At 42.3% G+C, this 12,568-nt stretch overlaps 1 long non-coding RNA gene across 1 annotated transcript; it reads left to right on the top strand.

Moving 5' to 3' along the window:
• LOC139363341 (uncharacterized) lies at positions 1 to 12,568 on the top strand. Its single transcript, XR_011623489.1, has 3 exons — positions 1 to 819; positions 4,563 to 4,701; positions 6,603 to 12,568. It is a non-coding gene; the product is annotated as an uncharacterized lncRNA (long non-coding RNA).

Genomic DNA, 12,568 nt, shown 5'->3' with positions numbered 1-12,568 from the left:
GGCTCTGCGAGCAGACCCGGGAGGAGCTGCAGCACGCAGAGAGGGTGTTGCTGGTTGCTCTTTGAAGTTCCTGGCTTGTAGAGACTGCTTTTCTTATTAGTGGGGACCTGATGATTACGTTACCAAAAGACCCCTCTCCGCCTTGCCTGCGGACCAGCCACATGCCTCTCTCTGCTTTCAGATGGGTAAAATTGCCGCCTCCGGACATCTCAACCAAGCCTGAACTGCAGCTTGAAGAGCTGGATGCAGGTGGAGATATGGGGATAACACCACAGAAAGCAATGATGTAGGAGGTGTGCGAAGACGGAATAGTTCAGGACACTCCTTTTCAAAAACTTGGATGTGAGTTCTGGCTTGCCTACGCGCTAGGTGTGAATTTGAAGTCTGGGTTTGCACCCCCATCTGTAAAATAGCATGTTCCCTGTCTTTCAGACGACAATATCCACAGGGTTCTTATGTGGGTCAAATGAGATCAAATAATTTGCAAACTATGAGGTACTATACACACATGGGTGCGATTGCTGGGGCTCATCTTTTGACCCAAGCTGTGTCCTAGAGCTTCCTTCTGACTAAAGGAACAGATACTGAAGCACAAAGGGGTGGCTGACTCTTCCCAGCGGGTCATGTGGAGTCTCCGTGTGAGCTGCCAGCCATCAAGTTCTGATCCAGCCTGATAGAGTCATCTTCCAACTAGATTCTTCCTGGATGCCTTTGCATGGCTCGTGTCCAACTGGAAAGCTGGCAGTGGATGCTCGCTCTTGCCTCTTCAATGAGCCTGCTTTTCCATACTGGAAGAAGATGAAACACACGTTTCAGAATGTAAGTTTTTCCTGTTGGACACTATCCCCCCTGGAGTGATGGAGAAAAATATTAGATGAAGTCAGGGGATAACTGAGTAACACACTGATTTAGAAACTCATGGAATCAAATGAAAGTGTTTTTTCCACTGGTGGGGTTATTTATTATATGCTGGCTGGACAGGTCCCACAGAGGAAAAGGCTTTGGTCCCTGAGCAATAGAAGTTAGCAGGAAACAATATTCTCCATTGCTCTGCTTAAAAAAAAAATAGAACTCACCTGGGTTTGAAATTCATCCCGCTCATCACCTTTGGAGTGAGTGGGGACTACCGCACAGGCCCCATCATGCTGGGATGATGGCAAAGAAGAGATGAGGCTGTTGCTACTGGTCATTGCTCTGTGGAGCTTTTCATGTGGCCTGTTTCCTGGTGGAAATAAACTACCTGGAAAGTATATTATGAAAAACTCTGATGGGATTTTGATTGTAATTTTACTGTTTATATTAATTTGTGGAAAAGTGTCATCTTTGTGATATAAAGTTTTCCCGTCCATGAACATGGTGTATCTTTCCATTTATTTGATTTCTTTTTTGTACCTTTCAAAGAAGCCTTTTAAGTTTCTGTATAAAGGCCTTGGGCATCTTATGTTAGATTAATTCCTAGATAAATTATAGCTTTTTCATGCTATTGTAATGGAATCTTTAAAAATGTTTACATTTTCTGATTGTTGCTGTTATGTAGGTAAATGTTTGTGTGTGTGTGTGTGTGAGTGTGTGTATGTGGGTGTTGATAGAAATTGACTGAAGCCTTATCAGTTCTAATAGTTTGTTTATTGTTTTGGATTTTCTGTGTAAACAATCATATTGAATAATGCACGTTTCAGCTTTTCCTTTTTAATCCTGATACATTTTGTTTCTTTGTTTTGTTACAGTGTCAGTTAGCATCTTGAGGTCATCCTTCTTCTTGTCCTGACTTCAAGGGAAATTTTTTGGCATAAATGTTTTATTTTTAAATAATTTTAAATTTATTTTAAAAACTTGCAAAGATAGTACTTAGGGTTGCCATAGACTCCTCACCCAGTCTCCTCCTCTGTTAACAGTTACAGAATATGGTACCCATGTCAAAACTAAGAAACCAAAACTGATATATCGATATTCACTAAACTCTAGAGTTTTTTAAGATTTCACTAGTTCTTCCACTAATGTCCCTTTTTCTGTCCCAGGATCCCATCTGGGATACCCCATTCTGTTTAGTCGTCATGTCTTCTTAGTCTCCTCTGGTCTATGACAATTTTTCCTTCTTTCTTTTTCATGACCTTGACAGTTTTGAGGCATATTGGTTAGGTATTTTATAGAATGTTTCTTAGTTTTGAGTTTGCCTGATGTTTTCCTCATGAGTAGAATGGGTTTATGGTTTTTTGGGAATAATATCAGAGCAGTGTCCTTCCTATCATGTTGTATCCAAGAATACATGCCGTCAACCTGAAGCATCATTGGTGAAATTAACCTAGGTCACCTAACTAAGGCAATGTACACCAGAGTTTTCCGTAGTAAAGTTACCTCCCCTATGCCCTTTCCTTTCTCAATCCAACCCCTCCTCAAGTGGGAGAAGGGGGAAAGGGGAGAGGGATTGTATTAGTCTGTTCTCACCCTGCTATGAAGAAATACCCAAGACTGGGTAGTTTATAAAGAAAAGAGGTGTAATGGGCTCGCAGTTCTGCATGACTGGGGAGGCCTCAGAAAACTTACAATCACATGGCAGAAGGCACCTCTTCACAGGGTGGCAGGATGGAGTGAGTGCTGAGCAAAGGGGGAAAAGCCCCTTGTGAAACCATCAGATCTTGTGAGAACTCACTATCACAAGAACAGCATGGGGGTAATTACTCCCATGTTTCAGTTACCTACACTGGGTCCCTCCCACTACACGTGGGGATTATGGAAACTTCAGTTCAAGATGAGATTTGGGTGGGACACAGCCAAACCATATCAGTGAGGATTAAGTTTCAGCTCCTAGAGGATGGAGTATATTCATATACTATATTATCTGGAAACCTTCTGTAAGAAAGACTTGTCTTTCCTATTTATCAGTCCGTTTGCTTATTCAATCGTTTATTCATATCAGTATGGACTCATGTATTTTCTTATACTCTGGCTTATAGTATGTTATTTATTTTCTTGTTCAAATTGTTCCAATTTGGGCATTGGAGCTCTTTTGGGTTGGCTCTGGTGTCCCTTTGACATGCCCCTATTTTTTTATTTTTTGGCATATTCTTACTTTCTGGTTATACAACAAGATCCACACTCATTTTATATTTTCTCTGCCCTAGCCCTAGAATCAGCCGTTTCTCCAAGGAGATCTGGTTCCTTTTATTGGAGAATGGAATTTGGAAACCAAGATCTGGGTGGTGTGTACGCTCCTTACAACTGGGATCTCACTGTTTCTAGTCTTCTCAGCAGACAGAACTAAGAATATATGTATATATACTAGCCCATGTATGCACATACCTATAATTATGTCTGAATCTATACATTTGTATCTTTATTAATCTCAACATGAGCTCATACTGATGTTTCCGATTGTAATCCAGTATGACACGGTTCATTCTAGACTTCCTCCTTTACTAACTGTAGTTTTCCTCTCTAACAGGAAGAAACCTAGCTTCCACCATCCACCATCTGCTTACTTAGAAAGAGAGTAGTTTTAATGTTCTATCATTAAGTTTGATGAAGATTTTTGTTAGCTATCCTTACCAGGTTAAGGAGATTTCCTTCTATTGCTATTTTGTTTTAAAAAATTAACCTTGAATTATTAAGTCATATATTTTAGTCAACTGTCTCTTGAGGTGATAATATAACATGTCAAAATGACAATATGAAATGTTAAATTATTTGTATCCCTGGGTCAAATCCAACTTGGTCATAGAACTCTTATTTATTAGATTGAAGTGCATGAATTTGCTGTCTTTTTGTACATCAAAATTTGGTGACCAAATACATTGCTGAATTGTGTTTGCTAGTGATTTGTTTAGGATTTTTGTGTATATGTTCATAAGAGATTAGTTTATTATTTTCCTGTCACTCACTGTTCTTCTGCCCCTGAAATACAAGGGCTTACTCTTAAGAAGCCAGGATATCTTTTAATTATCACTAGGCAAGGTTATAAGCATGAAGGTTATTGCCTTTAGAAAGAAAGGAGATGAGTAAAAGAACAGAGAAACAAGGAGAGGGAGGGATGACGGAACTGGAGAGGAGGAGGAGGAGTTTTGGCTAGTTCCAGATGAACCCTCACCCCCGCTTGGCCTACCATACAGCTGCAAGTAGCTCTGTCATCTTACTCTAGAGGCCCTCCCCTCACCTCACATTCAATTCACACACATCCTTAGAATGGGGCAGGAGAAGACAAACTTCACTGGAGATGCATCCGTGCTGTTTTCTTAACAGACTTGAGGCAGAATAAGAGCTCGTGTCCTATGTGCATTGGGTGGACTCTTGTTTTTGTTTGCCCAGCCTTCCCTTCTTCTCTCCTCAGATGACAGCACACTTTATTCCTTTAGAGAATTGCTCCTCTATGCCTGTGTCCTACATTCTGATGAGGCCTCCATCCCTGTACCCTGCCCCATCCTCCAGCTACAAAAATGGGCACATGGCCCAGGCTTGGCCAATTATTCCCTGGCTTTAATGACTGGTCCTCATGGTGGACAGGAGGCTCAAGTTGGTCTAATGAGTTCTTCCAAGACAGTGAATGCGCTCCCTTTCTTTCCTTGCAGATCCTGAGCTGGAGGAAGGTAAGTCTGGAACTGCCTACTGCCAGTTTTCCTTTCTTTGGTCCTACCCTCTGGACAGAGTTGTTTGAAGAAAAACAGAATGAGATCAACACAAAGAGAGAAGCTGAGACGCAAACTGCAGGTATACTTTGAGTCTCCGGATCCACCCTATTCATTCCAATTAGATAAGCTATAAATAACTCCCCTTTTCTGCTTAAGCTACTTTGAGTTGGGCCTCCTCACAGATCTGTGGTGAAATCTACTGAATCAGGTCAGGACTGAGGGAGTTTGTGCTGCCTCTGTGTTCTCAGTTTACTAATCTCACCTACAGGGTGACACAGCTGTGACTGTTGGTAGTGATGGCTCAAACCAGCTATCCTCATTCACTGGTGGGCAGGAAGTAGATGGGACCACTTAAAAGAGACCCCAGCCCAGTTAGTATAAAGAAACCTCAAGGTTCTCTGCTATGATAGTGATGAACACCTCAATTGATGGAAAGTGGCACTGTAAAATCAGTACACATGGGAGGGGGTGTAGAGACGTTGGTATCCTTTTATTTATTGCCTGGTGAGCTTAGAAAAGGGTAGTATCTTAAAGGGGGTTCTCCGCCAAAATAAGCCATTGTAGCTGAGAGTTATTTAATAAGGGAATAGGGAAGGGAGGTCTACTTTTCAGTAAGGGAGAGCCTTGTTTGCACATGATGTCCCTGTCCTTCTACCCACCAGAAGGGCAGTCACGGTGGAGGACAGCTGGATTTAATGTCCGAGTGTACATGCTCTGTGCAGGAGAATGATGTGACCTAACAAAGGCTGGGGCATATGTTCAGTGAACAAAATGATGATTTCAGTTTATTTTTTCTTGTGATGCGTAATGGCTTTCAAGACCATTTCCGCACAAGGTTAGCAGAAAAGTTGCGTGATTTCTCTAAGGCCAAAGAACAAAAGTTTTCTTTGTTTTTGTTTTTGTTGAGAGGGAGTCTCTGTCTATCGCCCAGGCTGGAGTGCAATGGCGTGATCTCGGCTCACTGCAACCTCCGCCTCCTGGTTACAAGCAGCTCTCCTGCCTCAGCCTCCCAAGTAGCTGGGATTATAGGTGTGCACCACCACTCTCAGTTAATTTTCCTATTTTTAGTAGAGACAGGGTTTCACTGTGTTGGCCAGGCTGGTCTTGAACTCCTGACCTCAGGTGATCTACCCACTTTGGCCTCCCAAACTGCTGGGATTACAGGTGTGAGCCACTGCACTCAGCCTTAAAGAACAAAGTTTTAAAGAAATATCTTAATTTTTCTGATAAAAAAGTACAAGCAATTCTTTTACCATGCAAAAAAAATTAAGAAAACAGCGATCATTTAAAATTCTATCACTCAGAGATAAGCACTATTTATATTTTGGTGTATTTCTCCCAGATATGTTTCTATCAAATGGCAGGCTTAGCAGCTGACTCCAGACCAGAATTAGGGTCTTTTGATGCCTTTTATTTGTTTTTTATTTATTATGACATTTTAAAATATAATTATAGAAAATAATGTGATAAAATTCATGGACCTAAAGCCCACATATGACAAAACTTAGCATTTACTCTGTTTACTTTGGATGACTTCGTTTTAATAAACACAATACTGCAGATTGTTTGATCCCTCATGTCCTCCCCACACTCTTCCCCGATCCCATTTTTCTTTCCTGGCATTAACCATAATCCTGAAGTTGGGAATATCTTTCTGTATTATGGTTCTCTAGAGAAAAAGAACTGATAAGACATACAGAGGTGCAGAAAAAAAAAAAGGAGTAAAGTCCTTCTTCCTCTACTCTTTGTTCTATTCAGGCCCTTAACAGATTGGGTGGTGCCCACCCGCACTGGAGAGAACAATCTGATTCAAGTGCTGATCTCATCTGGAAACACTGGCACAGACACACCCAGAAATCATGTTAAATCTGGGCATCCCATGGCCCAGTCGAGTTGACATATAAAATTAACCATCACACTTTTTCACATGTGGTTTTGTTGTTGTTGTTTTTAGAGACAGGTTCTTACTCTGCTTTCCAGGTTGGAGTGCAGTCGTGCAATCATGGCTCACTGCAGCCTTGAACTCCTAGGCTCAAGCGATCCTCTTGCCTCATCCTCTTGAGGAGCTAGGACCACAGGTATGCGCCACCACATCCAGCTAATTTTTAAAATGTTTTTTGTAGAGACAAGGTCTTGCTATGTCACCCCAGCTGGTCTCAAGCTCTTAGCCTGTCTCATACATGTTTTTATATTTTTCTATGTATGTATGCATACTTAAACAATACAAAGTATCATTTTTTGCTTTTAAAAAAATTTTAAACAAATTATATTAATATGTGTGTCTTCTTCTAAAACTTTCTTTTTTGCACTCACCTTTATATCTCTGACATTTCTTCATGCGATGCATCTATATCATTTAGTTACTGTATACTACCATTGAATGAATATATCAGAGTTCATTTATCCATTCCTTTATGAATACACTTTTAGGTTGTTCTTTATTTTGCTATTTCAAACAATGTTACCATGGACATATTTGTCCTCACCTTGTGAACACCTGTGAGAATTTCTGGAGGTGGAATTTTGAGGTGGGAGTACAGGCGCATCTTCAACTTTTTGTTAAATATTGCCACATTGTTTTCTAAAACAGTTGTATACTCTGCAGTGAATGCAGGTTATGGCCACAAGATCTACAGATTCTCCTTGGTTTTTGGCTGGAGCATCTCTCACCACCACTTGTGCTGTTGTTTTGGAGCCAGTTGGCCACTGCTGCCTCCACTGTTGCCATGAAACAGCAGCCTGCTTGTGAGCATAAAGTCACAGTGCTCATGGTAGAGTGTTTGTAAAGGTGGCTGCAGTGACCCCTTTCATTGCTGTGTGCATGCCCCATTACAGTATGCCTACTCTACTCCCATCAAGATGTCTATTTGCCTTCTCCTTGAATCTTGGCTGGCCTTGTAACTTCTTTGACCAACAGAATGTGTAGAAATGACCTTGTGTGACTTCTGAGTCTCAGCTTCAAGACATCTTGCAGCCTCTTGTCTCCTCATCTTGGAATGCAATGCTGCCATGTCAGAAAGCCTCCAAGAGGGTGAATGATCATATGAAGAGAAGCGACCATGAAGGATGACCATATGATGAAATGGTGCCATCAGGAAGCACCAACTGCCCAACATGTCACTGTGGCCATCTTGGACCATTCAGCCCCAAGTAAGCCACTAGATGACTACAGCCATGTAAGTAACCCCTGGAAAGATCAACAGAAGAACCACTAAGCTGAACCCAGTCCATATTGCTTGCCTATAGTATTGTAGGCAAATAAAATGGTTGTTGTTTTCAGTCATTGAGTTTTGGGAGTGGTTTGTTCCACAGCAATAGACAGCTGATGCAATGCCTCTCCTCACTTCCTGTACCATAGATCTCTTGCCTCTCATTTGCTGGCATGAGACTTTCCTTTTACTATGGAGATTCAAGATACTATGGGATCTATTTGGTATTCATACACACACAAATCCAGGAATGGTAATTAGCAAACTATGACCAATTGGAGATGGGAATTGGAGGAAAATCCTTCTGTCCGCCTCTCCTGAGAGGTACTATTTGAGGGTGAATAGTCCCATATGGTCTCTCTGAAGACATCCTGCAGGACTGAATCAGTTTCTCATTAAGCTGTGGCCAGCTTGGTAATGCACTTTATTTATTTACTTTGAGACAGGGTCTCACCCTGTCTCCCAGGCTGGAGTGCAGTGGTATAATCTTGGCTCACTGCAACCTCTGCCTCCTGGGTTCAAGTGATTCTCATGCCTCAGCCTCTCAAGTAGCTGGGATTATAGGCATGTGCCACCACACCTGGCTAATTTTTGTATTTTTAGTAGAAATGGGGCTCCTCCATGTTGGCCAGGCTGGTCTCAAACTCCTGGCCTCAAGTGATCTGCCTGCCTCAACCTCTCAAAGTGCTGGGATTGCAGGTATAAGCCACCACACCCGACCAGTAATGCACTTTATATTTGCTAACTCTCTTTCTCTGTTTATCTCTTTTCTTCACTCCTGCTTTCCTGGAATTTCATTCCCCCCAAAAGCCTTAGCATATAAGATTTGCTCAGTCTCTATTTTCTAGGGAACCTGGAAAAAGATGGTTTCAAGAGTGGCCTAAGAAAGCAGACCTTCAAGATGGAATTTGGAGTTGAATTGCCCACTAGTCTAAAGGTGGAGGGCCCCCATTGCTGGTGGTAAGTGGACTGGTAACAACCCCTGATGTGCGTTTGTTTCACTATCACCAAGGCTTTTGCCTGTAGTTAATTGTGATGAAGTACAGGTAGAAGATGAAGCATTCAGAGATGCCAATAGTTTCTAAATTGCTGTACATTAAAATCGTAGGGAGAGCTTTAAAAAAAAATCCCCTTGCCTAGGTTTCACCCCAAACTAATTAAATCAAAATAGCTATGGATGAAAGCCAGGTGACAGTAAGTCCGTTTTAAAAAATCTCCAGGTGATTCTTATATGCAGCAAATTTGGGAACCACTGGGATATGCATTGACTATGGCTCTTGATTGGTAGAATGTGGTGATCATAATTATAAGGATTGTAGTAGGTACAAGCTGCTTTTGATGACATTGGAATGCCTGACAAAAAAATTCAAAACAGCTTGTTGCCAACTTAGAGCATTCTGGGAAAGCCAGAGGGCCTCTATGGCAGCCCCTAACTTCTGCATCTATAGAACAAACTACTGAAAATCAGACCCAGGATCTGATAATAATAGTAGCAGAGCTGCAAAGCCTACTGAATTTGCATAGTTGGGTCTCCTATGTCAAATTCACAGTTCTAAAGGTGAAAGAGTGGTACCCTGAGACTAGGGATAGGGACAGTATGTTGGAAGTGCATAAGAATCTCCAGTCACCAATTCTCCGTAATTCTCCAGGCCAGCAGAAGCAGGCCTCTCGTATTTAATACAGGAAAACAGCTTCCCTTTGCTTGAAGATGATGTAAAGACTTCCTCTGAAGCCTCACAAGATGGTGTATATACTCTTCAAGATCTTCCTAACCCCCACTTCCAACCCCCGCTGCCTCTAGGCCATTAGCTAGGGTCAGGTCTCAGCATAGCCAAATGAGGAACTATAGTCCCTGCCTCAGGATGGAAGTGCTGCATGCCAAGGCATTGCAGGACCTGGTTAGTCTGTTGGCAGAAACAACAGGAACACATGTGAAAGTGGATTTTGGGAGGATGGACAGAGGAAGATGGACTATAAGGTTGGCTATGAAAGACTTCATTGACATAGGTCCCACACCTGTGCCTCAGGATTCAATGTTCTAACAAGGATGTTAAGCCTAATAGTTTGCTTGAAATTTAGATACAATGATAGTCTACAGTAAAGGATGGACAAGTCCACTGCTACTGCACATGACATATACAGGTATATCTGCCTGCTGAGAAGGTGTTTTATCCATGGCTTTCTTCAGGTGGCCAAAATAAAATCTCTGTCCATTTTTGTTCTTGGGGTATCAGTAGCTTTTCGGAGGCTTATATCCTGAGTCCCTCAAAGAAGTAAAAGTGGTCCACCCAGACGGAGGAATGGGCCTGTTAGAGTCCATTCTTGCCTAGAGCAGAGGCCTGATCACATTTTTGGCTTCTGGATAGGTTTTCTGCAAATACCTAAGGCATGCATACATGCTGGAGGTGTTTTGGGAAACCAGCATTGGCATTAAATTAGAAAAAGAATGGCGAAGGGACTTCTAACCATCTGACTGTCATCAGGATCCATGTAACTCCCTAGGTTTGACCCCCTTCTCCATCTGTGATCACCAGGGACAGAGCTGAACATTATGCAGGTCATCAGTGAAGCTAATGGTCACTGATTTGGGAAGTGATCAACTCATTTAAATAATCTAGTCTCCAGGTTTTTCCCTTGTCCCTCCGCCAACTGCCTTTTAGATCTCTTGATAGCCAGGAGCTCCTCTACCAGAAGGTAAGTAGGAATGTCCAGTGGAGGTGAGGCTCAAAGCAGCCTCAAACCAGCCCACCTGCTCCCAGGAGGGCTGGTCAGGCAAAAGGTGAAGGAAGTGAAGAAGACGGAGAATGTATCCTTTGCTTAACCTTGAGTTTCCTCGTCTGAAGTTTAGGTTTGCCTGTGCATTAATTTACCCCACCCTCCATGCCCATTCCTATAGGTGGTAACCATAACAGCACTATTATCAGCTAAACTTCATATGTACAATGGTAGAGATGACGAGATGCTCACCAATCCCGTTTTTTTTCTGCCTGCATACCCAGGAAGACAATTATATTTCTCAGCTTCTCTTGTACTTAGATGGGGTTTGGGTCAATGCAGGTAGAGTGATGTATGCAGTTTGCAGGCTTGGTATAATTCCCTCTGCGCAATCCTTCTTTTCTCTCTTTTCCTCCCATGGCAACTGCAGAGGACACATGTTGAGGATTGTAATGTTACAAGATGGAAAGAGACTAGATCCCTGGGTCTCTTCTTCAAGGAGAACACTTGGACCCACATCGGGCTGTGGTATAAATGAAACACAAGTGTTATGTTAAGCCCTTGATATTTTGCGTTGTTTGTTACAGTAGCTTGCTTTACTTATCATGACTAATACAATTGCTTATTCTGTGACAGATATTAGACATGCATGACCTCATTAAGTGCTTAGAACAATCCTATGAGATAGGCCTACTACTAGCACCCCTGTTTTACAAGTGAGGATGCAAAGATGTGGAATAACTTGTCCAAAGACTCACAGCTAGGAAGTAACAGGGTCAGGAATCAAATTCTTATAGTCTGGCTCCCAAATCCCCATGCTTGGGCTTCCTGCTGTGTTCATTACTGGGAACTGACTACTGCAGGATCCTGTGAACGAGGCAGATCATAGCAAGAGGATTATAAAAGAAAAGTTATAAGAGCTACTAAAATATTATCTTTGTCACAGTGACTCCAATTTTTTAGGGCTAGGCTGAACTCTAAGTTGTGCAGCCCATACACCTCACTACAGGAGTAAGGTAGTCTCAGTGAAAGACATTTTGTCTTTCTTTCCTCTCCTTGTCCTATCCAGTCCCATGTGCAGTAGGCTGGAGGGTGGCCTAGCCTACTCCACTTCCTCTTAGATGTGTGAATCTGGGCAGGAGGTTAACTGAGTAACCAAGTGAAGACCAGTTCAGAAAGGAAAGCTGGCCTGAATCTTGATCCAGAAAGGGAAGCCCTGTGAATGAGTTTGTTTTCACATTGCTAATAAAGACATACCCGAGACTAGATAATTTATAAAGGAAAGAGGTTTAATGGACTCACAGTTCCACATGGCTGAGGAGACCTCACAATCATGATGGAAGGCAAGGAGGAGCAAGTCATATCTTACTGTGATGGTGGCAGGCAAAGAGAGACTTGTGCAGGGAAACTCTTCTTTATAAAACCATCAGATCTCGTGAGACTTATTCACTGTCACGAGAACAGCACGAGAAAGACCCACCCCCATGATTCAATTACCTCCCACCGGGTCCCTCCCACAACATGTGGGAATTGTGGGAGCTATAATTCAAGATGAGATTTGGGTGGGGACACAGCCAAACCATATCACCCTGCCTCGCCCTTTCCTGGTGACTTCTCTCATCCTTCCTGGGAACTTATCTAGTCTCTAATCACCGGATAGAGAACATTCTGTTTGTCCCACTGGCCCAGACTCCTGGAACTGGTGAGTCCTCAGTGACGCTGGGAGTTGGAGAAAGGAAGAAATGGTTGGGGGCTTTTGTCTGTTATCTTCTTCCATTCTCACTTATAAAAGCTACTACTGATTATTATGTTCGTGTTTCAGGTGAACAAGCTAAGGCTTAAAGAGGATGTCACTTGCCCAAAGTCATGGGGCTTGGAAGATAAAATAGAGTCTGAACACTGGTCTCCCTGGCTGCAAAGTTCCTTCTTTCAGGATTCTCTTGGTAGGGCTTGTTTCTTAGTGAAAGTAATCAGCTTTCTAGTGACCATTTGGAACCTCCTCACTCTTATAAATAAATATAT

Source organism: Macaca nemestrina, chromosome 5, assembly GCF_043159975.1.
Source record: "Macaca nemestrina isolate mMacNem1 chromosome 5, mMacNem.hap1, whole genome shotgun sequence".
In the NCBI taxonomy this organism is placed as follows: domain Eukaryota; kingdom Metazoa; phylum Chordata; class Mammalia; order Primates; family Cercopithecidae; genus Macaca; species Macaca nemestrina.
The sequence above is the reverse complement of the archived record's forward strand: the minus strand, read 5'-3'. Positions and strand labels throughout refer to the sequence as shown.